This window comes from Carassius auratus, unplaced genomic scaffold, assembly GCF_003368295.1.
Source record: "Carassius auratus strain Wakin unplaced genomic scaffold, ASM336829v1 scaf_tig00214606, whole genome shotgun sequence".
NCBI classification, from domain to species: domain Eukaryota; kingdom Metazoa; phylum Chordata; class Actinopteri; order Cypriniformes; family Cyprinidae; genus Carassius; species Carassius auratus.
Window position 1 is genome coordinate 112,016 of NW_020527736.1, and position 26,071 is coordinate 138,086.

The window sequence follows — 26,071 nt, forward strand, 5'->3', positions numbered from 1 at the left end:
ACAAATCATGGAAAATAAAAATAAAACTCAAGGCTCAAGCTAATTTTTGTTTGGTCTGGTTTCAGAGTTGGACTAATACGGTGAAAAAACGCTTTAGACAGTACATGTCTTCACAATGGAGTAATGCGGTGTTAATCATGTGGAACAGTAACAAACACTATTCAACATAAACTAGAACCCAAAACTGTAATGTAACTGTGAGCTAGTTTCACATCATGTAGATTATCTCAGTAATGAAATCTCGGCTCACTTGCATATTCTGGCTAACAACTGAAATGTGGACTGATGCTAAACCCGCTTTTCAGGCCTCAAGGTTTGGTGAAATATATGTTATAAAACTTAAAAAACAATAAACTACATCAGATGTTCTTAAAAATGTAAACGTCGGACATGACAGCTTTGTAAACACGTAATAACTAATATTTTGAGATAGATAAATGTTTAGATATTTTGTGAAAACAATAAAGATATACTACAACATTTCAGGGGCCCATGCTGTCGAAGACCGTAATTTCACACTGTGTTGTTTTAAAAGTAAAAGTAGATCAATTATAAAGACAGCCATGACAACATGCATTTCCAGTCCAGTGTTTCCCGAATCAAACCTTTTGGTCCGATGAATACCTAAAACATCTAAAACATATGTTGGTGCAGACCATCTAAAATGGACTAAAATAGCCCCTTTCACTGAATTATTTCTACATGTGATCTCTGGTTTATTTACCAGTGTGATGTTTAGAGAAACGGACAAAGGAAATAGTTCCTGTGGCATCCTTGACTTTTAATGTCTTACTTTAAGTGTAATAGACAGGGTTTGTATTAAATTTAAGTTTTGTATTAACAGTAAGAACAGAAAATGGCAGGACTCATTTTCAAGTTGAGGTAGTGGCTATTATGTGTCTTTGTGACACAGGTAGACCAGAAAAAGCTCTAAAGTGCATCACAATCTCAGTTTAAACACTCTCTTGACAATCATTTAATCATCTTGTACTCTATTTTGTTTAATTTTTTTGCCTGTTTGACCAAACTCTGAGAATAGTCTTTATCTAAAAAACAATGAAAAAGATACATGGCTGGTGGGCCGGAACGACATTAAAAGTTTTCACAATAGTTTAGAAGAGAGGATTTCACTATTAGGTATTTGTTATTCTGGTACACATTTCTGTTGTGCAAACATATTTCCTGTATAAAAGAGTATGTCTATAACCTATTCAAGGGCGTTTAGTGCAATCTTATGGATCTTAACATAAAGGTGACATAGTCTCTCTAGCAAAACCACCAAAAGTGGACAAAGCAGAAAAATCTCAGCACACGGTAGATGCTAATGCTTCTGACCGTGTACACATAGGCCTACTCTTCAATGTCAAGCGGAAACTTCGAAACAAACGAGTACGACAAATAAAAACGTGAACATCGTCATCAGCTTTATGAACAAGAGCTCTAGATGTAGGGGCGATATTTTTATGCTGTAGTTCAATCAATCAATCAATCACCTTTATTTATATAGTGCTTTAAACAAAATACATTGCGTCAAAGCACTGAACAACATTCATTTGGAAAACAGTGTCTCAATAATGCAAAATGATAGTTAAAGGAATTTCATCATTGAATTCAGTTATGTCATCTCTGTTCAGTTGAAATAGTGTCTGTTTTTATTTGCAATCAAGTCAATGATATCGCTGTAGATGAAGTGACCCCAACTAAGCAAGCCAGAGGCGACAGCGGCAAGGAACGGAAACTCCATCGGTGACAGATTGGAGAAAAAAACCTTGGGAGAAACCAGGCTCAGTTGGGGGGTCAGTTCTCCTCTGACCAGACGAAACCAGTAGTTCAATTCCAGACTGCAGCAAAGTCAGATTGTGCAGAAGAATCATCTGTTTCCTGTGGTCTTGTCCTGGTGCTCCTCTGAGACAAGGTCTTTACAGGGGATCTGTATCTGGGGCTCTAGTTGTCCTGGTCTCCGCCGTCTTTCAGGGAGGTAGAGGTCCTTTCTAGGTGCTGATCCACCATCTGGTCTGGATACGTACTGGATCCGGGCGACTGCAGTGACCCTCTGATCTGGATACAGACTGGATCTGGTGGCCACGGTGACCTCGGAACAAGACAGAAACAGACTAATATTAGCGTAGATGCCATTCTTCTAATGATGTAGCAAGTACATCGGGTGTTATGTGAAGTGTTTCCGGTTCCGGTTTACCTAATTAATGCAGCCTAAAAATTAACGGATTTGGATATTAAAAGCATATTAGTATGTTATGTGTATGCCAGGTTAAAGAGATGGGTCTTGAATCTAGATTTAGTTATGCTGTAAAAATTCCTACGAACAAGCACTGTATGTTTGACCACAATCAGAGAAAACCCTTCATCAGAAAACTGCAAAACAACATGTAAACAGATCAGTCAACTATCTCTGGTAAAATAAATAAATAAATAAAATAAAATTATATATATTTACAAGTCACGCATTGACAATGTTTGTCTTATGTGCTCATTACAGCTAAAATCCTGTTTTGCCAAATGCCGTACACGCTTTTGCATTTCATAATTCAGTGATTTTTTTAGTCAGTTTTGCTCACAGATAATCCGTATGCAAAAGTTATGTTTGAATTTTTCTATAACCATTACAAAAGTGAGAACATCGTAGTTCTCAAATGTGTTTGTATTACAAGAGTAGCCCATCTAACAAATCTGGCAGAAGTGGAGAAACAGATGTTTAGCACATACACACATTGTAGATGCTTACGTACACCAGAGATGTTGCTTTATTTGAACCAAAGAAGATGGCCATAGGAACTGATAACATTCTTTAATGTTGTTGTGTTTTGTCAAAATAATAAAAAAGTTCGGTCAAATGTTTAATACTTTTTCTTAAATGAATAGGATGTGCTCACCCTTCTTTCTTTCCCATGCAAGAGTTAGCATGAACTTACAGGAGTCTTAAAACAAAAACGGCCAAACAAACAAAATGTGAATGGATTCATCTGCTATCTGAACAAGATGACTTAATCTAATGGATTATTAAAAATATCATTTACAAATCAACATAAAACATTTTTAACAATTGTATTCTAAATTTTATATGCATTGTAAACATTTTTTGCTATACTCTCTTTCTTAGTGATTTGGTCGCTTGAATACGCAAAAGGTTATGGATAAAATTTATCTACACATGAGTGTGGAAACTTTAACATGCTCAAACTTAAACGAGTGTGCAGCTTTCAGCGGAACCGTTTGATTTGTTTAGGTTGTAATAGTTTTAAGTGTAAAACAGCTAGACTTCATTTTTTTGTCGATGCTTCATGTGATCACACTTTTTGGACAGACACAAAGTTGCACTAAAAGAAATATCTCGAAGAGAAAACCTGTAACTTAATCTCTTAATTTTCATTTATTCCTATTATGATGACACCACACAGAGATCACCTAAAAACGTACAGTCCAACAAACAAATTGTGAATGGGCGTCCAAAATCTTGATATGGCTAAATCTTGAGGTGTAAAAAAAAGTCATTTACAAAACATTGTGATTCTTAGATGTGACACACCCATGACAAAATCTGTTGCCATGCAAAAATAGTCATAAATGTTTTAGCACAGCTATTTACACAAATAGTATGAGAACTGCTGTGTCACTTGAATAGAAAATTCATTACCGGTTTATCAGGGTCAAAAGAAAATGATGATAATAGTTGAAACATCCTTAGCTCGTACATTTCTTTCATTTTGAAAATCACAGCTGCTGGTGATTACAGTTTTTTAGTAAACCATTTAACATTACATGATGCCTACAAAATAGTCAAATAGTCTAAGCGTATGTTTTCCGTTCTAGGTAAGAACATTCACACCAAGTGTTATAGGCCTGGGTAAATAATTTGAAAATAGTATTTCTGTCGAATGAGAAAAGTTCAGTCATGCATTTAAAAAAGTTTTCTGATGTAGAAATTATGTTTCTGTCAAACCCATCCAAAGAGTTTTCTAGTCGTGTGAAAAAGCACTTGTGTGCATAAATGATCTAAAGAAACAATGCTGGTCATCAGGTTATTTAAAAAATAATTAAGACAATAGACAGTGTGCCTAATTTTAGTGACTCACACACAATGTGTTTAATCTTTTAAACATGTTTAAAATGGTATGTGTAATTATTTTACTGAGTTTAAGCTAAATGTATATTTGTTAATTTACAGTAAAAAACAACAAATACGATTTTGCTCATAATTAAAATTTAGTTTACTCAGTTTTACTGTGTATGTGTGTGTGTGGTTCAGGTATACCCCATGTTATGGGGAACAATGATAGCAATATCCAAAATCCTTGGGGATTGTTTTTGTCCCCGTGAGGAAACAAGTTTATAAATCATACAGAATGAAGTGTTTTTGAAAATCTTAAAATGAAATTTTCTTTAAGGGGTAGGTTTATATGTAAGGTTGGTGTTTGGTGATGCAAAATACAATTTGTACAGTATAAAAACCATTACATCTGCGGGTTGTCCCATAGAACATTGAAACCCAATGTGTGTGTGTGTGTGTGTGTGTGTTTAAAGTTGGTTTTAAAATTAGCGTGAGATTTCAACTCCTTTTACACATGACATATTATGGGTAGTATTTTCTTAACATTAAGGAATGCCTGTTTGATTTTATTAATTTCAGATAATGTCATGACCTGGCTCTAAAGCCATGACAAAACTAAAAGGACGCAGTTTTAACCCACAAAAATGAAATTTATTAACTGAACAAAAACACCAATACAACAACTAACATAACATAATACAACAGTGACGTGTGAGAATCAGTAAAGTCAGTAGAATGAGGTGCATGTTTGAATGAATGGATCGTATACTGTTGCGTGTTGCATGAACAAAACAACCAGTGCACGGGAGAGAAGGGCTCTCTCCTCACAAAGAGAGTGGCAGGTTTATAAAGGCGTGAAACACCTGGGCCCAGGTGTCCCCAATCTCGCTGACAAATGATAGCCACGCCCCCTGCAACAGAGAACATACCATACACAAGGAAACAGTCCTGACCAACAGGCCATCACAGATAACATTAAATTATTTAATCTCTTCAGTGGCTTGGTTAGTTGCTGATTTAAATAATTGTCTCTCTCACTCTTTGACTTGTCATAGAAGTCATAAAACCTAGTGCCCTACATAAAAGACAACATTGATGTTTCTAAGATGTGAACTCGGTACTTCCTTTTGTCCTGTTGCATTTCCAAACTATAACAAAAACATGAAAGCCAAAGACACCAGACATCCTCTTCCTTTTCAAATGTGGTTGTAGACCAGTCATAGCCACACTGTTGGGGTCTAGGTATTAACATATACCATATTGATCAAACAAACACTGATCCTGTCAAGGCGTCAAAACCCTCACTTTTGCACAGCCATTTTTTTTTCCCAGGAAGAACCCAAACACCTCCCCACTGCAAGTGGGTAACAGGCCAGGAAGGAACTTCACAGAAACCCCCCACAGCTCTGGTTACAGATACAACCATCATATATCCAGTAATAAACACAACACAAGTCAAATCTGAGACATGTTTGAACTTTTGATTTACACACACCTCTGCCATGTCAATCAAGGGTGACAGGACCCAGTGACATGGCAACCGCTTTGACTGACAGGCCATATAGTCATAAATCAATCCAAACTGACCATGTACACTTCTGACTACCTGTCAGTCTACGCTGACTGTACGTACATAAATCAGGCCATAAATCAGGGTCATAAATCATCAAGACTTGAGACTAAGGATATGATAAGACTACTGTGATGGTAATCATCTGTCTGTGTGTCTGATAGATGGAACCAGAATTTGGCTGTTCTCCAAGTTGGCTCGGTGGGACATTGAATACTTTAACCTGCAGTTACAAATGAATAAAACATGTTTTGATAGTTTAAACATATAACATTAAAAACTGATGTTTGAAATTATGAAAAAAGATAAAAACGTAAATCAGAAATTAAACCGCCAGTAGGTGGCAGCGAGTCACTGTTAATAAGTGAGTCATTGTGATTGATTCGAATCATTTAAACAGTTAATTAATTCAGGAATGAAACCCCAGTCATGTTGCACAGAGATGCGTAACTGGCTGTGTTTGGAATTGTTTTAGTTTTTATAAATAGAGCAAAAAAAGTTAGTTATCATAGTTATTTTATATAATAGTTATAATAGTTATCGCTGCAAATCATCCTAGGGGTGGCCACAGGGGTGGCCAGAGTTTTTATTAAAACACATTTTGACATTTGGTTAGGGTTAGGGTAGACAAGTAGACAAGCCAGGGCAGTAACTATGGAACAGCAAGGTAGCTGGACCCAATAGGACAGTGTTAGAGGAAGATCCCTCAGTTGGAAGGACATCTGGAATATGGAGCGACATCGAATAAAGTTCCTCCTTAGCTCCATGTACGACGTCCTGCCAACACCAACAAACCTACAAAGATGGAGACTGACAGAGGATCCTTCCTGTGCGCTGTGCAAGAAACCGGCAAACCTGGAGCACATTCTGTCGTCTTGACGGGCAGGCCTAACTGAAGGGAGGTTTAGGTGGCGCCATGATAAGGTGCTGGCACAACTGGCCGATGGACTGGAGAAGGAGAGGAAGCTAAAAGAGCTAAGGCACAAAATAAAGGCCCTGCTTCATTCACTTCCTCAGGCCTGGGGAGAAGGCAGCTAAGGAGGACAGATGTCTAGGGATCCTTGGTACGGCAGAGCACTGGGAGATGAGAGTTAACCTTGGAAGGCAACTCAGGTTTCCAGAGGAGATTGCCTTTACCAGTCTCCGACCAGATATAGTGCTCTGGTCCCAAGCAACAAGGCAGGTGGTCCTAATAGAGCTGACCGTCCCTTGGGAGGAAAGGATTGAGGAAGCACATGAACGCAAGCTAGGGAAGTATCAGTCCCTCATCTTAGAGAGCCAGCAGAGGGGTTGGATAGCCTGGAATCTACCGGTGGAGGTGGGTTGCAGGGGGTTCCCGGGATAGTCACTTTGGAGGGCATTGGTGATGCTTGGGGTTAGAAGGGTAACCCGCAAGAACCTGGTGAACATTATAGTAAAGCAGGCAGAGACAGCATCCAGATGGCTGTGGTTGAAGAGGAGCGAGCGGTGGCTAAACCAGGCTGGCAGAGAGGCCAGGGGCCAGAGCTGAGTGGTGAAGTCCTGAATGACAGAGGGAGTAGTTCCAGGACACTGGTTCTGCTGTCAAGCCCCATTGAGGTGTTGAGGGCTAGTTGATGAAACATCTGTGAAGTGGGGTGCCCACTTGAAAACCCAGTGAAGTCAACAAGTCTGAACCATGCAGCTCTGTGCTCAGTTGAAGACATTTGAGGGGAGCGACTTTAATGCTAGCCACCTACTTTAGGAGCAGGACGTAACTTCTGCCATGTGCGGTGGCTGCGATAAACCCTATCGTTTAATGATATTATTATTTTTTTTACTATTTTATTTTCTAACTGCACATTCTGTTTATTCTTTATTTTATTTTTAAAAGGGACAATGCATGTTTTCTTCATTAGTCTTCAAAATAATTAATTAGTATTATTTATTAGTATAACTTATTTACATATATTTGGTGTGGCAGAGGAAATTCTACTCTGTAATTTGTTTAAAGCCAATTTTAAACCCTTTAATGGGCCATCTACACAAATTATGGGCCATTATTAAATCAAAATTAGACCACTGTGGATGTGATAATTGGGCCATCGATGGTTGTTTACGGGGCAATAAAATATCTTATCAGCCCATTTCTAAAACTTCTTTTGTTGTAATGTTACCTGTGATTGCCCATTCTTTTTTTTTTAATTTAAAAGAGACAATGCACATTTTCTTGTCTTAAGTTATGAACAAGTTTTACAAACTATTAGCTCCTATATAAACTTTTACTAACAAGGATTAAGTTCAAGTTCAAATCTGCTTTATTATCAATTCTTCCACATGTACAGTACATACATACAGAGAATCGAGATTGTGTTACTCTCAGACCCCCGGTGCACACAGATAACATTAACATTAAAGCCAAAAAATCTAGATCAAATATAAAATGCAATATAAGATACAACTATTCAATAAGGTAATGTAAAAAAAAAAGACATTACCATAATAAAAGACATAATAAGACATAATAAAATTTAAAATAAAAGTTAAATAAAGCAGCGCAAGGCAAAAGGGAGATAGAGTGCAAATCAATGAAGTGAACAACAGTGCAAATAAAAGGTTTTTTAGTGCAAAATCAAAAGCTTATTAAGTCTGATTAAAGTGACAAAGGGCTCAAGAGCAGTTATTTTATTTAACTGACTGATGAGGTAGTTGAATGACTTCAGTTCCATGGAGAATGAGGTAGTGAGCAGACCAATGCTGCACAAAGTGACTGGTGCCTGTCATCGTATATTAGTGTGTGGGTGAGTGGGGGGGTTTCATAGTTCAGTGGTGCCTGGGGCAGAAGGGGGGGGGGGGTCAAGTTCGGGAGGGAGTTCCCTTTCCTGACAGCCTGGTGGATGAAGCTGTCCTTTCAGTCTGCTGGTCCTGGCCTGGAGACTCCGCAGTCTCCTCCCTGATGGCAGCAGACTGAAGAAGCTGTGTGATGGGTGGGTGGGATCACCTGTGATGCAGAGGGCTTTGCGGGTGAGACGTGTTCCGTAAATGTCCTGGAGGGAGGGGAGAGAGACACCAATGATCTTCTCAGCTGCTCTCACTATGCGTTGCAGAGTCTTTCGGCAGGACGCGTTGCAGGCGCCATACCACACAGTGATGCAGCTCGACAGCATGCTCTCGATGGTGCCTCTGTAGAAGGTGTACATGATGGGGACAGGGGCTCTGGCTCTCCACAGTTTGTGGAGGAAGTAGAGACACTGTTGTGATTACTTGGCCAGTGCTGCTGTGTTTTCAGTCCAGGAGAGGTCCTCTGTGATGTGCACAACCTGGAACTTGGTGCTGCTCACTCTCTCCACAGTCGCACCATTGATGGTCAGAGGAACATGCTGAGTGTGCACTCTCCTGAAGTCAACAACAATCTCCTTCGTCTTCTCCACGTTCAGAGAGAGATTGTTGTCACTGCACCACTTGGCCAGGTGGCTCACCTCGCTACTGTAGTTTGTCTCATCTTTGTTGCTAATGAGACCCACCACTGTCGTGTCATGCACAAACTTAAAGAGGTTGGAGTTGTGTGATGGTGTGCAGTCATGGGTCAGCAGAGTGAAGAGGAGGGGGCTCTGCACACATCCTTGGGGGGCCCCAACCCCCGGGGAGGGCGAGATACGGCCCCCCAAACTTCAGGACTCGGGTGTGATGGCGTTCGGTAGGCCCCGAGGCCCACTACATGTCCTGTGTCCAGTGTGGGGGTTGGAGGTTCGACCAGGGTCCGCTCGGGAACGCCGAGGCCTAGGGTCTTGAAACTCGGATCATTGATGGAGGCCATCAGCCCCTCTCGGAAGCCACAACCCCTGAGCCGATAGCACCGACCAAAGTTCGAAAATTCTGGTCACCCCTCATCGACTCAGCCACCAGGGTCTCTGCCGCCACGCTCTTCCCACCCCGGGGGACCACCGCGTCGGCCCGAGGGGGTCACCTGCGTGGCCCCCTCTGCCCAACACGGCCTCGCTCATCCCCGGCCACCTCTCCCCCGCCTGCTCCCCCGACCTCTGGAGGAGGACCCCCACCCATGCACCACGCGGACCCGGGCTTCCCATACTTAAACCTGGGCTACTGACCCAGCCATCTGCACCCTCTCGGAGAACCGAGGCACTGGTCATCCCGCCAGGGTTTTGCCACTGGTCACCCCTCATTGACTTAGGTTTTGGCCGCCTCGCCCTGGGACCTCCAGGGTCCGGATGGGGAGTCCGGCACCGCACTTTCACCGCCTTTGACGCTCCACCCCGTGGGCCGCCGCCTCCGGGAGAGGCCCCCCCCGTCCCTCCCCCACCACTGGTCACCCCCCCATCGACTTAGGTTTTGGCCGGCCATCCGCCCTTGCCACTGGTACCCCCGGGATGCCAAAGGGGGTGTCAAACCGAGGTCGCACCAGTTGGGCCTCCTCCTCGGCCGACAAAAACTTGGATCGAGGGATGACTTTCAATGGATCGCAGCAAATGAGCTGCGATGCCACGCACGAAACCCTGACCCAGAATCAGGTCGTCTACGAGTCATTTAGCACTGGGTTCTCCACAAACTTGCGGTAACCTCTCCAGAGAGGGGCGGCACTCGTTCGGCCGCACCCCAGTCCAGTCACGAACGGCTCTCCACACCGGCCGGCCCCAGGGGGTCGGCTGGCTATCCCAGGCCAATCAAAGCCAGTTACCCCTCTGGTAACTATTTTTTGACACCTTCTGCTTAACACTCAAAAGCCAAAAGGATCGTGAGGCCCACTTTCACGATCCGGTACTGAAAATCAAGATCAAGTGAGCTTTTGCTCTTCTCTTCAAGGGGAGGTTTTCTCTCCCTGAGCTCACTTCAGGACACCTGTGTTACCGTTTGACAGGTGTACCACCTCAGTCAAACGCACAACCTGCCTCTGTCCCCAGGTCATACCCGAGGGTCCTCACCCAAGTGTTTAGGATACACATATTCAAATTACAGAGCCTCAAAAGAGACCTTGATTTTTTTTATCACAACCTCTCCAAGTTGAAAATGGGTAATTTGCGCACCTGCTGCCTTCCTTGGATGTGGTAGTCATTTCTCAGGCTCCCTCTGCAGAATCGAACCCTGATTCCCTGTTACCCGTGGTCACCATGGTAGGGCCGAGGTTATCTAGAGTCACCAAATATACCAAGGCGGGGACGGATCCCCAACCCGGATGGGATTTGGATCTGATAAATGCACGTGTTCCCACCCATGAGGGAGGGTCGGCGCTCGTTTGCATGTATTAGCTCTGGAATTGCCACAGTTATCCAAGTATTGGGTGGAGCAATCAAAGGGACCATAACTGATTTAATGAGCCATTCGCAGTTTCACTCTACCAGCCGTGTGTACTTAGATAAGCATGGTTTAATCTTTCAGACAAGCATATGTTACTGACAGGATTAATCTGGTATATCTCGGGAGGGGGTGTGGGATGGACAACCGCAGCGCGCTTGTTTCCTACACACGGGTCTCACTCCGCGGTGGGTGTCGTGCCCCAGGGGGGCGGAACCCATGCGGCGCGGCCGCTCATAGGGCGACGTGCGGTGACCTCCCCCGCTCGGGGGTTATGGGGGTGGCTGGCCGCTGATCGAGGCCGTAACCGGGGAAAAGTGTGCTTCACGGGGACATGAGGAGGGCGACTGCCCGCCTCACGCTTCCTCTCCGCCCGCCGGTGGCGGACCCTTATGATAGACCAGCCGTCTGAGTCTCCCAAGAAAGCAAGGGTCAGGGCCCCGTCTCATGCGTGCATGTGCCAGACACAGTGTGTCGCTCTCGTCAAAACTGAATCTTCCATTCACCGTGCCTCCTAGGCGCACCTGCCCATAGCGGCCAGAGGCCGGGCAGGGTTCTAGCTCGGGCATGCAACGTGCTCCACTCAAGCCGTTCTCTTGCGAAACGCGCCAGAACCAATGTCCACAAAATGACGCGTTCACCGAAATTGTGACGGCACATAAAAACTCCATCCCCTATCGGGCAGACCTCCAGATTCACGGGCGAATCCTGAAGGTGGCCGGGGACGAGGCACCTTTCCCGGCCTGCCCCAGAGCCTTGGGGAGGGTGGATGTCTGGCCAAAGCCTGCATTTTCGACTTAGTCGTTTTCCAACAACGAATTCCTCCAGGGCCTCTGACCTGCCGAGAGAGGCCGACGAGGGCGGGGGCCTTGTTGGACAGGTCTCTCACCGAAGAGGCCCTGGAGCCTACGACCTGCCACTGGTCACCCAGTGAACTGAGAACCGGGTAGGGGGTGCCGTCTCACCCTCATTCCCAGGAGAGGGAAGCCACATTGGGCCTAGGTCGCTTGAATTAACCCCTGGAGCTCAACCTTCAAATTTACAGAGAACCAAACCAGGGTGAGCCATGTCACTCTCATGCCCAAGAGGGTGTGGCCACGTTGGGCCTGGGTCGCCCCTGGAGCTCAGCCTACACGGTTATGGATAACCGGAGTAGGGGGGCACCAGCTCACTCTCATGACCAAGAGAGAGAGGTCACGTTAGGCCTGGGTCGCTTGAAAAAGCCCCTGGAGCTCAGCCTCTACACTTATGGAGAACCGGAGTAGGGGGGGCCATGTCACTCTCAAGACCAGGAGAGGTAGGCCATGTTGGGCCTGGGTCACTCAAAACAGCCCCTGGAGTTCAGCCTTCAAATTTACAGAGAACCAGAATAGGGGGAGCCATCTCACTCTCATGCACAGGAGAGGTAGGCCATGTTGGGCCTGGGTCGCTCGAAATAGCTCCTGGAGCTCAACCTTCACTGTTACGGAGAACTGGAGTAGGGGGCGCCGTCTCACTTTCATGCACGAGAGGGTGAGGCCACGTTGGGCCTGGGTCGCTCGAAAAAGCCCCTAGAGTTCAGCCTTCAAATTTACAGAGAACCGGATTAAGGGGAGCCATCCAACTCTCATGCCCAAGAGGGTGAGGCCACGTTTTTCCTGGGGTCGCTCGAAAAAGCCCCTGGAGCTCAGCCTTCAAATTTACAGAGATCCAGACTAGGGGGCGCCATCTCACTCTCATGCCCGAGAGGGTGAGGCCATGCTAGGCCTGGGTCACTCGAAAAAGCCCCTGGAGCTCAGCCTCCACGGTTAATGAGAACCGGAGTAGGGAGCGCTATTTCACTCTCATGCCCGAGAGGGTGAGGCCACGCTGGGCCTGGGTCGCTCGGAAAAGCCCCTGGAGCTCAGCCTGCAAGGTTAATGAGAACCGGAGTAGGGGGCACCATCTCACTCTCATGCCCGAGAGGGTGAGGCCATGCTGGGCCTGGGTTGCTCGAAAAAGTCCCTGGAGCTCAGCCTCCACGGTTAATGAGAACCGGAGTAGGGAGCGCTATTTCACTCTCATGCCCGAGAGGGTGAGGCCACGTTGGTCCTGGGTCGCTCGAAAAAGCCCCTGGAGCTAGGCCTCTAAGGTTAATGAGAACCGGAGTAAGGGGCGCCATGTCACTCTCATGCACAGGAGAGGTAGGCCATGTTGGGCCTGGGTCGCTCGAAATAGCTCCTGGAGCTCAACCTTCACTGTTACGGAGAACTGGAGTAGGGGGCGCTGTCTCACTTTCATGCACGAGAAGGGTGAGGCCTCGTTGGGCCTGGGTGGCTCGAAAAGCCCCTGGAGTTCAGCCTTCAAATTTACAGAGAACCAGATTAAGGGGAGCCATCCAACTCTCATGCCCAAGAGGGTGAGGCCACGTTTTTCCTGGGGTCGCTCGAAAAAGCCCCTGGAGCTCAGCCTTCAAATTCACAGAGAACCAGACTAGGGAGCGCCATCTCACTCTCATGCCCAAGAGGGTGAGGCCACGTTGATCCTGGGTCGCTCGAAAAAGCCCCTGGAGCTCAGCCTTCAAATTTACAGAGAACCAGATTAAGGGGAGCCATCTCACTCTCATGCCCAAGAGGGTGAGGCCACGTTGTTCCTAGGTTGCTCGAAAAAGCCCCTGGAGCTCAGCCTTTAAATTTACAGAGAACCAGATTAGGGGGCGCTATCTCACTCTCATGCCCGAGAGGGTGAGGCCATGCTGGGCCTGGGTCGCTCGAAATAGCCCCTGGAGCTCAGCCTCCACACTTACGGAGAACCGGAGTAGGGGGCGCCATACCACCCTCATTCCCGGGAGAGGGAGGCCACGTTGCGTCTAGGTCCCTCGAAAAAGCCCTTTGCGCTCAGCCTCAATGGTTATGGAGAACTGGAGTAGGGGGCGTCATGTCACTTTGAAGCCTTCAAATTTACAGAGAACCAAACTAGGGGACGCCATCTCACTCTTATGCCCGAGAGGGTGAGGCCATGCCGGGCCTGGGTCGCTCGAAAAAGCCGCTGGAGCTCAGCCTCCACGGTTAATGAGAACCGGAATAAGGGGCGCCATCTCACTCTCATGCCCGAGAGAGGTGAGGCCACGCTGGGCCTGGGTCGCTTGAAAAAAGCCCCTGGAGCTCAGCCTCCAAGGTTAATGATAACCGGAGTAGGGGGTGCCATCGCACCCTCATGCTCAGGAGAGGGAGGCCACGTTGGGCCTGGGTCACTCGAAAAGGCCCCTGGAGCTCAGCTTCCAAGATTAATGAGAACCAGAGTAGGGGGCGCCATCTCACCCTCATGCCCAGGAGAGGGAGGCCTCGTTGGGCATGAGTCACTCGAAAAAGCCCCTGGAGCTCAGCCTCCACGGTTACGGAGAACCAGAGTAGGGGGCGCCATCTCACTCTCATGCCCAGGAGAGGGAGGCCACGCTGGGCCTGGGTTGCTCGAAAAAGCCCCTGGAGCTCAGCCTGCGAAGCGCTTTTGTCATCACCCCGATGGCGGGTAAAAACGGCATCCTCTATCGGGCCGACCACCGGGGTCGCGGGCGAAATCAGAGCTCTACCCGGGAAAGGTGCACCATCCTGGGCTAGGCCGCCGGAGAGGGGGTGGTTGGATGTTCGACCGGGGCCCGCTCGAGAACGCCGGGGCCTAGGGACTTGAAACTCGGGTCGTTGATAGGGCCCGTCGGCCCCTCTTGGACGCCACTGCCCCCGAGCCGACAGCCCCCCGGGGGCCGGGGATAGCGCCCCCCAAAGTTCGAAATTTTGAACCGCTATATCTCGCCGAGGCCGAGACCCAGGGACTTTAAACTCGGGACCGCGGTAGACCCAGAGGCCCCCTATCAGATGCCACCACCCACGGGCCGATAGCCCCCCGGTGGCCGGGGATAGCGCCCCCCAAATGTCGAAACTTTGACCGGACATATCTTGCCAAGGCCGAACCCCAGGGATTTCAAACTCGGGATATAAGTAGACCCGGATATCCCCTATCTGACGCCACTTCCACCGAGGCGATGTAGCCCCGGAAGATGGGGATAGCGCCCCCCATCCCCCCAAAAAATGAGAAGTCCCAAAACTTTGCCCAGTAAAAAAAAAATAATAATAATAATAATAATAATAATTATATATATATATATATATATATATATATATATATATATATATATATATATATATATATATATATATATATAAACACACACACAAAATAAATAAATAATTTATAATCCCAAAGGCAGGGCAGTAAAGTGCCAATATATTATACTCCAGACAACTCAGATAATTAATATAATATAATATAATATAATATAATATAATATAATATAATATAATATAATATAATATAATATAATATAATATAATATAATAGTTGTCTGGAACGCATCACGTTAACAATTCAATAAATTACCGTGTACTACAATTAGAGCCATCCTATAAATTGACATTTCAGCACTTCAGGGACATTCTTAAACGCTTAAGGTGGCTTAATGAATTAAAACATGTTTTTAAAAGATCAAACTCAGTTGAAGACATTACAGCATAATATTTAAAGACAAGCATTTGAGTTGTTGAGCGCAACATATTTAACCCTTGTATGGTGTTTGGGTATGTTGGACCCGTTTTCATTTTTTATCAAAAGAAAAATTATATGATTAATTATTTTTTCAAGGCTAATAAAAGTGTGGAAACTGTAGGTCTTGTGTACCTTTACTCTGTCCTCCTCCTGTCAGTGTGTGTGTGTGTGTGTGTGTGTGTGTGTGTGTGAGTGAGTGTGAGTTTTGTGTTTCTGCACCTGGTCACAGCATTGATGCAAAATTTAAAAAACAAATACAAAAATTAAAGCACGAATACTGTCTGCTCTCACATTCCCGCTCATTTTCCCTCTGTCTTGCGGGAACCAATCTTTCTTTTCTCATACTCTATTCCATCTTCGAATTGGGCATGGGACACAATAAATAATAATAAATAATAAGCTTTGCCAGTGTGGTGAAAATTGTAGGTTCTGTGTACCTTCACTCTGTCCGGGCCTGCTGTTATTTTGTGTGTGTGTGTGTTCTTTTTTATATGGTTTATGAGGACACAAGTATATAATGGGTATTACAACATAAACATGGTTTACGCAGGAGGAAAATGGTGATGTACCATCCACCCGACCTACAGAACTACCATTTGCAGAGCCTGAAGTAAGTTTTATGCTGTTGCAGTATAGTATCTCGTTGCAAGAGAGAGAGAGAAGTGGTAGTAAAATTCATGATCTTTTCATTATTCAAGGTTGCGGCTACCAGCAACAAAAAGAAGAGCTGCGAAATGTGTAGACCCAAGATGGACAGAAAAACACAATATACATGCATCAAGTGCTAGAAGTACATATGTAACACACACACACAGTAAAACTCTGCCCCGCATGTGTTGTATAGACTGGTATGTAAAGGCAATTTGTTCAATGGGGCTGATGTGTCATCTAGACTGACATAGCTACTGTGTGTGTTCAGCTTGTGTTGTGTAAACTGACTTGAATTGGTTAAATTTCTAATGAAGTTCAAATAAATAAAAATCAATAGTCAATGTAAATTTGTTGAAATTTTCCACTAATATCTTGATTATAATTTATTTTTTATGTCATTTTAGTAAATAATAAACAAAAAAAAGAGTAGCACTTTAATTCTTAAATGGGATCTAACAAAGGTAAAGAGAAAATGACTTAATGCATTAAACCATTGTTTTTAAAAATATCAGACTCAATCAATATTATTAATAAATCATTCTATGCACAGACAAGCAGATGAGCCCAGAATAGAATGTAATGCTTTTAATAATGGTAGCCTTGGCAACAAAGAAACAGTTTTTTACTTTCTCCGTTTGTGTACATCCTCATGGGGTTCAGAAAATATTTTTTTCCATGCACATTAATTTTACACTTGTCTAGTACAAATTTGCCACTTTTATAATTACAGTGCATACTTTTTAATTTACGCTAAAAAAAAAAAGTTAAATGTGGCAACATGCCTCATAGGTAGGGTATAGTGTAACAGTTAAGGGGCACATTGTAACATGGCCATATGGCAGCTTAAAGTGTTATCTGATCTAATGAAAAAAAAAAAAAAAAAAACGGGTGGAAGGAACACATGGCAAAGAGCGCTCCAAAATCCTGGAGGGTGGATTTATTTACAAAAGATGAACGCAAAGAAGTAGAATGGTGCTGGAGTGAGGGCGCTGCGTGTTCCTTTCCAGTGGTTCCATGCAGCGCTAGTGGTGGGGCAGAGACAAGACGTTAGTTTTCAGCATTTGCACGGCTTATCTGGCCGTGGGCAAATGAGCTGAAGCTGTGGCCGATCAGCCCTTGATGAGCGGGAGCAGGTGCTCCTTGTCCGTTTTCAGGGCAACACTAATAGTCGCTCGTCACACACAGATATGTAAATAAAAATATTTTACAAAAATATATTTAAATATTTGATTTTGGCCGCTTTTTTATATTTTCCACATATATTAAACATATGTAAATATATTTTTATTGGAAATATTTACATATATTTATTTGCCATATATGTAAATACATTTAGATATCAGACTATGTAAATATATTCATTCGGAATATATGTCTATATATTAATTTCTAATATTTATTAACATATTACATCTATGTACATTTAAATATATTTTATATTATAAATATTTACATATATTTATTTGCCATATATGTAAATACATTTAGATATCAGACTATGTAAATATATTAATTAGCAAAATTTGTCTATGTATTAATTTCTAATATTTGTTAACATATTACATTTCAGTACACACACTTGCAAAAATGAGCAGTACATTCAGATGACAAAACACATAGGCTATTATAGAAAAACAAGAATTTTATTGATATTGACAAAAGAGTGCACATAAACTCCACAATTAAAACAAATGAAACCAGCAACTTTACTGAAATTGCTATTATTAATACTAAAGGATGATGCTAAAACCTGAAATTTGTACATTTTTTAATTAATGAAATAAAGTCTGTGTAAAAAACAAACAAACAAACAATAAAAAAACACCTGTTTTATAGTTGTCTAATAGGCTGCATTTACACTGCAGGTCTTGATGCCCAAATCCGATTTTCTGACTATATCCAGTTTTTTTGACGACCCGCTTAAATCATCTTTTAAAAGTGTCCCGTATCCGATTTTTGCATTTACACTATACACTGCTGAAACTACCAAACATAGACTTTCTGACCTGGAAAAGGAAGTAAAACAGCACGAAATACAATGGATGCAGATGCAAATAAAATTATACAGTGTTTTGCTTTCCACAATATTTTGAAAAGTCAACTAAAAAATCAGCAAAACATTGGTCTCGTATGGCAGAGAAAAAAAGAGGAGCCCTTGTTGCAGCCTGGGCGAATTTCGCGCCTATAATAAGTCATGTGATCTCAGTTGGTGGTGTCCACCTGAGTTGACGTCACTTTTTTAATGACGTACAACTCGCATTTACTGTGGAATATCCGATTTGTCTGCTTACATGTCACACGGAAATGCACATATCCGATTCAAATCTGATTTATTACCACATATGAATGAGGCCTGAATCCGATCTGAGAACATCGGAATCCATGCGTTTTTTTTTCCTGCTTCCACGTTCACCGGTCATATCCAATCTGTGGCACATGAGAGGAAAAAAATCAGATTTGGGTCACTTGAACCATGCAGTGTAAATGGGGCCATAGAGAGGGTGAAGGAAGAACATCCAAACCCTGCCCCTGAATCCTTCGAGATTTTTATGAATTTATATAATGGTGTTTTTTTCATAAAGTAAAGGCAGTGGCAATATTAACATGACAATCAAATTAAATATTATATAATAAATTATTAAAATATCTGATAAACTTTTGAATGTTTTTCTTACTAGTCAGATGGTTCATAGTGCCTGGAGAAGTTATTCAACAAGAGGTCCACTCCAACTCTGCTGCATGGTCTTCAGCTTGGAAGAATATAGGAAAACAAGCAATTTGCACAGAGCCAATAATACATAGTATACAATGTCATATTTATTAAGAATAAACTACAGCAGAGGTGAAATGCAAACAATAGAGAGAATAATGTACAGAACATCCTACAAAAAGTCTTAAGAAAAGATAATTTATGTTTTTAGGTTTTAAAGTTGCTTTGATGATATAGGTGATCACAATGTTTATTGTGGAAAAAAAGCATTTTAAGTTATTTAATAAGGTTTCTCAGATCACCTTTGTTTCCTATATCTCTATCAGCAGCTCCCATTAGACGGCTTTTTCCCGACACTACTAAAACCCCAGTACAATTTTTATTCAATTTTTGACTACTCTACAATGACAGATAAAAACATGTTTGGAATAGTTTCAGTCCATTATATATATATATATATATATATATATATATATATATATATATATATATATATATATATATATATATATATATATATATATATATATATATATATATCTTTTAGATTTGTAATGTTTTTATTGGATTCTCTTATGCTCTTCAAGGCTGTATTTATTTAATCAAAAATACAGAAAAACAGTAATATTGTGAAGAATTTCGAATTTTGGTTTCCTATCTTATTATAGTTTAAAAATCATTTGTATTAATTTATTCAGTGACGCAGCACTGTATTTTCAGTATAATTACTCCAGTCTTCAGTGTCACATGATCCTTTAGAAATCCTTCTAATATGCTGAGTTATAATCAGTGTTGATAATATTATCAACTGTTGTGCTGCTTAATATTTTATGGAACCTATGTTCCATAAATAAAATAAAAAGTTAAATACAACAGAATTTATTTAAAATATTAATTTTAACAATATTCTAAAAATATATTTTTTTATCCATTTTATACCTAAATGTTTGCTGAATAAAAGTATTCTTTTAAACAGCACAACTGTTTCCAACGTTGATAATAAATCAGCTTAATTTAATGCTTTATGATTGATCATAATGATGCTCACGATTTAGCATGGCTTTACAGGAATAAATTATATTTTAAAGTATATTAAAATATAATACTTTCACAAAATATTTCACAAAATATTTTTTTTCTTTATTTTGTCAATTTTTTTATTATCTATGTGTTGTTGTTTTCTCAGTGTTCTGGAAGCTTGTGACACTAAAACAAATTCCTTGTATGTGCAAACATACGTGACAATAAAGCTCTTTCTGACTCTGATTTGCGTGTGTGTAATAGCGATACAGTAGGCCTAATGCAGTACAAATGGAAATGGTTATTTTTCAATTAAAGATAACTTAAAGAGTTAATGGACTGCTTTGGGTGCTTGGCACTTCATTGGTAATTTTGTGTTTTAAGAATGACATTCAAGGTTAAGAGTACACTGTAATTTATTTAAATATAAATTGTTTCATCTAGGTATTTAACATTACCTAAATTAAAGAAAGAAGACTTTCCTTATTGATTATGTCTTCCCTCAGGTAAAATGCACGCTTTCTTGCATGGCTGGATGTTGGAATTACGTTGTCTGCATTCTCCCAAACTGATTAGCTGAAGTAGAAATGCAGACGTTAAACCTTACTCTGTTAGCTGGCTAGCACTTTTTCGAGGGATTTCAGAACAGCGTAACAGATATTTTAGTGAATGCCTCCGTTAGCGCAAGTCCAGCTCGCTGTGAAGGGAGATTGAGCAGAGGCCAGCCGGCAGAGGATTCCCCTCAGCCTCATTCGAACGGCTATGCTTACAAATCAAACACTTGTGAAAAAAAAGAAAAAAATGATTCTCAGCTTAGAGTTTGATATTCGTATGGACTAGGAGGTCATATGGTATTTGCCTAAAATACGGGGCAAACTGCGGCCTTATAGCTTTCATAATGCTTCTTTGATGCCTTAAATACAGGACAATTCCATATTATACAGAACGGTTGGCAACCCTAATTAACAGTACAGTGCATACTTTTAGGTTAAATTAATTAGCTTTTTTAATTCATCCATCAACAAATTGCCAGCAAAACATTTACAAAGCTATAAAAAAACCTCATCTACACATAATATGTGATTAAAATCCCAAACTTTCCTAAAGAAGAGCTCAAATCTATAGCTAGCTTACCTCTTATAGTTAGCCTCTGTTAGTTCACGGTTGTGATGATAATGGACTTATTCCCATGACAATGAACCATTTGTGTAAAGTAAATATTCAACAGAAGCATGTCAGTTACATGTAAGAAAGTGTCAGTAAAAGTTGTATGTATTATTTGTGTAATTTTAGGGACTAAACTTAATAAAAACAACTTAGTAAAAACAACCGTTAGAGAGGAAGTAGTTTGCTACTTGTCAGCTGAGCTGCCGCCCGGTTTCCATGGTATCTCCCTCCACACAGTTTAAATGCACCTCGAATGCGCATGCCCATCAAACACATTACACAGCGTTTACATAGTACATAAAACTATAAACTTGTCCTGACACTTGATAACATATTTATTAAGTTGATAGTAGGCCTAAACTGAATTAGAACATAGGATCAATATAATATAATATAATATAATATAATATAATATAATATAATATAATATAATATAATATAATATAATATAATATAATATAATATAATATAATATAATATAATAATAGCTTTAAAAATGGTAAAACATAGTGTAGAAACTAAATGCATTGCTGCACTACAAAAACACATTGATTCAAAGTTATTTGAAGCATGAATATAATTTCACAAATAGCCTATGTAAACACACACGTAGCCTATGTATTTTTAAAATTTATTTCCAAAATATATTTCAATATATTTAACAGTGCTTCACACATATGTGAATATATTAAATTTCCATATGGGTAATGAACACTTATTTTCATGAACCTTGCAAACTTAGTTGAATCCAGCTGAGAGATCTTGTGAAGTGTGCATTTTTATCCAGCATCATCTCGTATTCTCTGTGTGACGGTCGGTCTGTGTGAATTAAATGCTTTAAACTTTAAACTCGTGACTTTCTGTTGACTCTCTTTTTAATTATATTTTTATTAAATGCTTATATATTTGTGAAAAATCTAAAGTATAAGTATGCTTGTTTTACACATTTATTTTGTAATCCATTGTCAAATGATTTCAAATTTCTTAAATATTAATAATAATGATAATAAAAATATCATTAATAATAATATCATCAAAAAATATATATATTATTATTTTAAGAAAATAATAATAATCTTAATTAATTTAATATAAATTATTTAAAAGTTTGTTAACCTTTTCAACCATTTAGCATTAAACATTTTTAACGCTGTTTTGTTAAGACAACTGACCTTATTTCAACCATATTTCAACATTGAAAGTTGGTCAAGTGCTGGAGGTTTTTCAGCCGTCCATCTTTAAAAGTTGAATCAATGTTGTTTCAACGTTGAAACCACAACTGACCTTATTTCAACCATATTTCAACGTTGAAGGTCGGTCATGTGCCGGCTGGGAAGGAAGAAGAAGAAGAAGAAGAAGAAGAAGAAGAAGAAGAAGTGAATGAGGTAGATTTTTTCCAGATTCAAGAGAGAGGAAAGGAGAGGAAAAGAGAAATAGAAGGAAAGACATCATCCTTCCTTCCAAGACTGAGAACTGGACATACAGCAATGAAGTTTTAGTATCGTTTTTATAAGATAGAGGTTATCATGAATCAGGAAAAGTGTCACAAATGTGAAGAATTGGAAAGTGTGAAGCAAAACATTTTTTAATATTCTGCATATGAGAGGGAGAGATTTCAATTAATTCAAGAATTAGGATGGATGGGAGTTGATAATATTTATTTAAATGTATTGTTAGGAAATGGGTAAAGCAATCAAGAGTGCATGAAATATTTTTTAAATACCTAAACACAGGAACAATAGGTACAATCTATTTTTTTCTGTAATATGTATTTATTTATTTATTGTTTCTTTCTTCCAAATCTACACACACTCCACAATGTAGATCAGTAGGTGGCGGTAAACCACCATAAAACACTAGAAGAAGATGTGGTGGTTTGTCCGTATCGCGTCGACACGTTAAAGGGGAAACCTTTAACATAACATAACCATTTCAAGAGGAGAATAAATAGCCTTTAATACTCAAACTGCCGCGGATCTCTCAACGTTTCTTGGTAAGATTGTATTTTCCGTCTTCCCGTTGAGTTCGCGCTGTTAGGCAGTTCAGAGAGAGTTTGTTTGAGCAGACACGTGACTCTCAGCAGAGCTGAGACAGTGACGAGGATACATTTGAAAACCTCGGGACGTGTTTTATGTGTATCGCTGTCTAAGTCTGATTTAACACAGAGAGTATTTAACACAGAGAGTAAAGTGATTATCGATTTTTTGCAGCCAGTAACAGAATGTAAATGTGCTCAGCTAGATCAGATGTGTGAGAACAGGAGCTGGTCTACGTGTTCAGATGCAGGTGTGCTGTTACTGTATCTCCTGCCGTAGAAGACACTCTCTCTGCAGAGACACTGGTGCCAGGGAACACACAAGTATGTTTGGGCAGCGTGGAAATCAGAGGAGACCTCATCTGACTCTTACTCCTCCAGCTGAGAGGGTCCTGGGAGAGAGGAGTGATGGAGCACTACTGGTCACTTCTTCAGCTCTGGCATGAGCAGACATAGGCTGCTGCTGGACTCTAGCACCAGATGATACTCCAGCAGAGAAAGATGATGACTTTCTTCTGTAGAAGGGCTTTGCTGTTGCTCCTCTCAGTGGAGTCTTCCAGTCTTCTTCTCTTCAACTCTCACCTCCTGCTGTAGGTAAACACAATGAAAGAACAGGTGAATACAAAAGCATTACATTTTTAAATCATTATTGTTTAATCCGAACAACATTTTGAACAAACTTGTCAAAACACAAATGTACTTTTATTTTTCAATATAAAAAACCTTGTATTATTATAGAATTTGTTGTTGTTATTATTATGAAATTCATAAACCCAGAGTGACATTTGACATGAAGTAAAAATAGCATGAGAATGACTCTAGTGATGCAGCCTCATCACTCTTCATACATCTCCTCTCTCTCTCCACAGGGAAAAGGCAGGCCCTTGAATCACAGACGCTGTGAACAGAGTGCTTCTCTCTTGCTCACTTGTATCTATTGCTGAGGTCTCCACTGTGGTTTGGCTTTGTCTCCGGGACCACTGATACTCTCCTCGGTGCTGTTCTACGTGTCCTGGATGAATTGAGCTTGCAAAGGAGCAATCAAACAGATGGTGGGACTGCTCTCATCTGACATGAGAGTAGTTGCATCGTTCATTGGCTTTAGGGCCTTGATAATATCGTATGTATTTGAGATGTCTGCTCTTCTGAGCGTGTAGATGTCAGACTCTCCTCTCATTACCTGAGGAGACTGTAATGCAGCAGAGACTGCAAGCTGTTACTCCACAAACCTGTCATCCATCTCATACACACTATTCCACTGGTACACACATCTGTTTTTAGCCTGTGTTTCGACAGACCAAGTAGAATCTGCTTCTATTCAAGCTGGTGTTTTGCAGGGGTACTGCGGTGAAAATAGGTAGTAATGCATCTCACCCTACCTAGTAGCCTTGACAAAGTGGGCAACTTGAGCACTGATAAGAGGCCAGATTTAGCTTTGGGCAGACCACTTCACATGCAGGAAATTACACTGTTCAGCAGAAACAACCATGCTGTATTCATTATCAGTGACTAAAACTAAATCTCTTTGGTCACACATATTTTAGGGTCCAATTCTGACTATTAGCCAACCATTAACTATGACTTTTGCCTAAATTAACTCCTTATTTGCTGCTTATTAATAGTTTATAAGGTAGTTGTTAAGTTTAGGGTATTGGGTAGGATTATGTATGTCATCAATTTTATGTACTTTATAAGCACTAATAAACAGCCAATATGTTAATAATAGACATGCTAATAAGCAACTAGTTATTAGTGTGAATCGGACCCTATACTAAAGTGTTACCATCTTTTTTAGTGATCTTCCATTCCTCCACTACATTCTTTAACAGCTCAGCCATATCTGCACCTGTGTGTCTTCTCATTCACTGCTGTTGTCTGGAGCACATGAGACGCTAGCTGCCACTCATCAGTTACGGTGACAAGATTCTGTGGTAATGGATGTCCACACATCACGTTACAGCTATCCCACCCGCCTTCTTCAGTGATTCCATGACTTTCATGAGTGTGGGGATCACGGTGTCTGTAAAATATCTCTGATTGGACGTTGTATCTCAACTCCAAAGTGTGCAACATATAAAATAAAAGTTGCGATCGATTGTGTAATGAGCTTTGCCCTTTCTGAGCCAGGTGGAAGCTTTTTTTTATTAAATATTTTTTTAAATCGATTTTTGACATTTGTGAATAGATTCAGAATGGTCCAGGTCCACATCGTGATGCATCTAATAATACATTTTTTCCCCACCCCTGCTGTCACCTCAAGTGTGCTAACACAGACACGCGTTTGTTTAATCTGACATGTGATTAGAGAAGTACTGTGTGGTGAGGGTCATTAATAAAGTTTAATAAAACCCCTCAGTGTTTGGTGTGTTTTCACAGGTCATGGCGTCTGTGGATGATATTGAGGACCTGGTGACCTCCCATGACCTCACTCCTCACAAGCGTCAGTGTGCTCGGAGCAACATCATGCCTAGTCCATGCAAACACACGCTCCAGCTCGCAGCAGAAGAGCTTCAGCCGACAGGTCAGACGCCTCCACTTAAGGAGAATCTTTTTGAAGTGCTTCGAGTCTGGAATTTATGTTTGATCTCTCCACTGATTCTGCACTGTAAAAAAAATCTTTTGTTGACTTAACTCATTATTTTTTGTTATCTTTTTGCATTGGTTTTTTTGAGTTAACCTAACTTATTTGGAAAAGTTTACCTGACAAATTTGGAAAGGTTGACCTGACAAGTTATAAAGTACAATGAACTGATTTAATTTAGTTAAGTAAACTTAGAACTTAAGTTCAGCCAACTAAAGTTAAGTCATCTAAACTACATCCAGTAAGTTCAGCCAAACTGAAGCAGTGTTTTCTAAACTACATCCAGTAAGTTCAGCCAACTAAAGCAGTGTTTTCTAAACTACATCCAGTAAGTTCAGCCAACTAAAGTAGTGTTTTCTAAACTACATCCAGTAAGTTCAGCCAACTAAAGCAGTGTTATGAAACTTTAAACCTGCAGCTGTTCCAAAAAATGAATTACTTGGAAC

At 41.2% G+C, this 26,071-nt stretch overlaps 1 long non-coding RNA gene across 1 annotated transcript; it reads right to left on the reverse strand.

Annotated features, from left to right (window-relative positions):
- Window positions 1–18,022: 18,022 nt before the first annotated feature.
- Window positions 18,023–21,219, reverse strand: LOC113092500 (uncharacterized). The gene is made up of 3 exons (XR_003287575.1): window positions 20,977–21,219; window positions 18,788–18,862; window positions 18,023–18,539 (listed from the first exon to the last, which is right to left on the reverse strand). It is a non-coding gene; the product is annotated as an uncharacterized LOC113092500 (long non-coding RNA).
- Window positions 21,220–26,071: the final 4,852 nt, after the last annotated feature.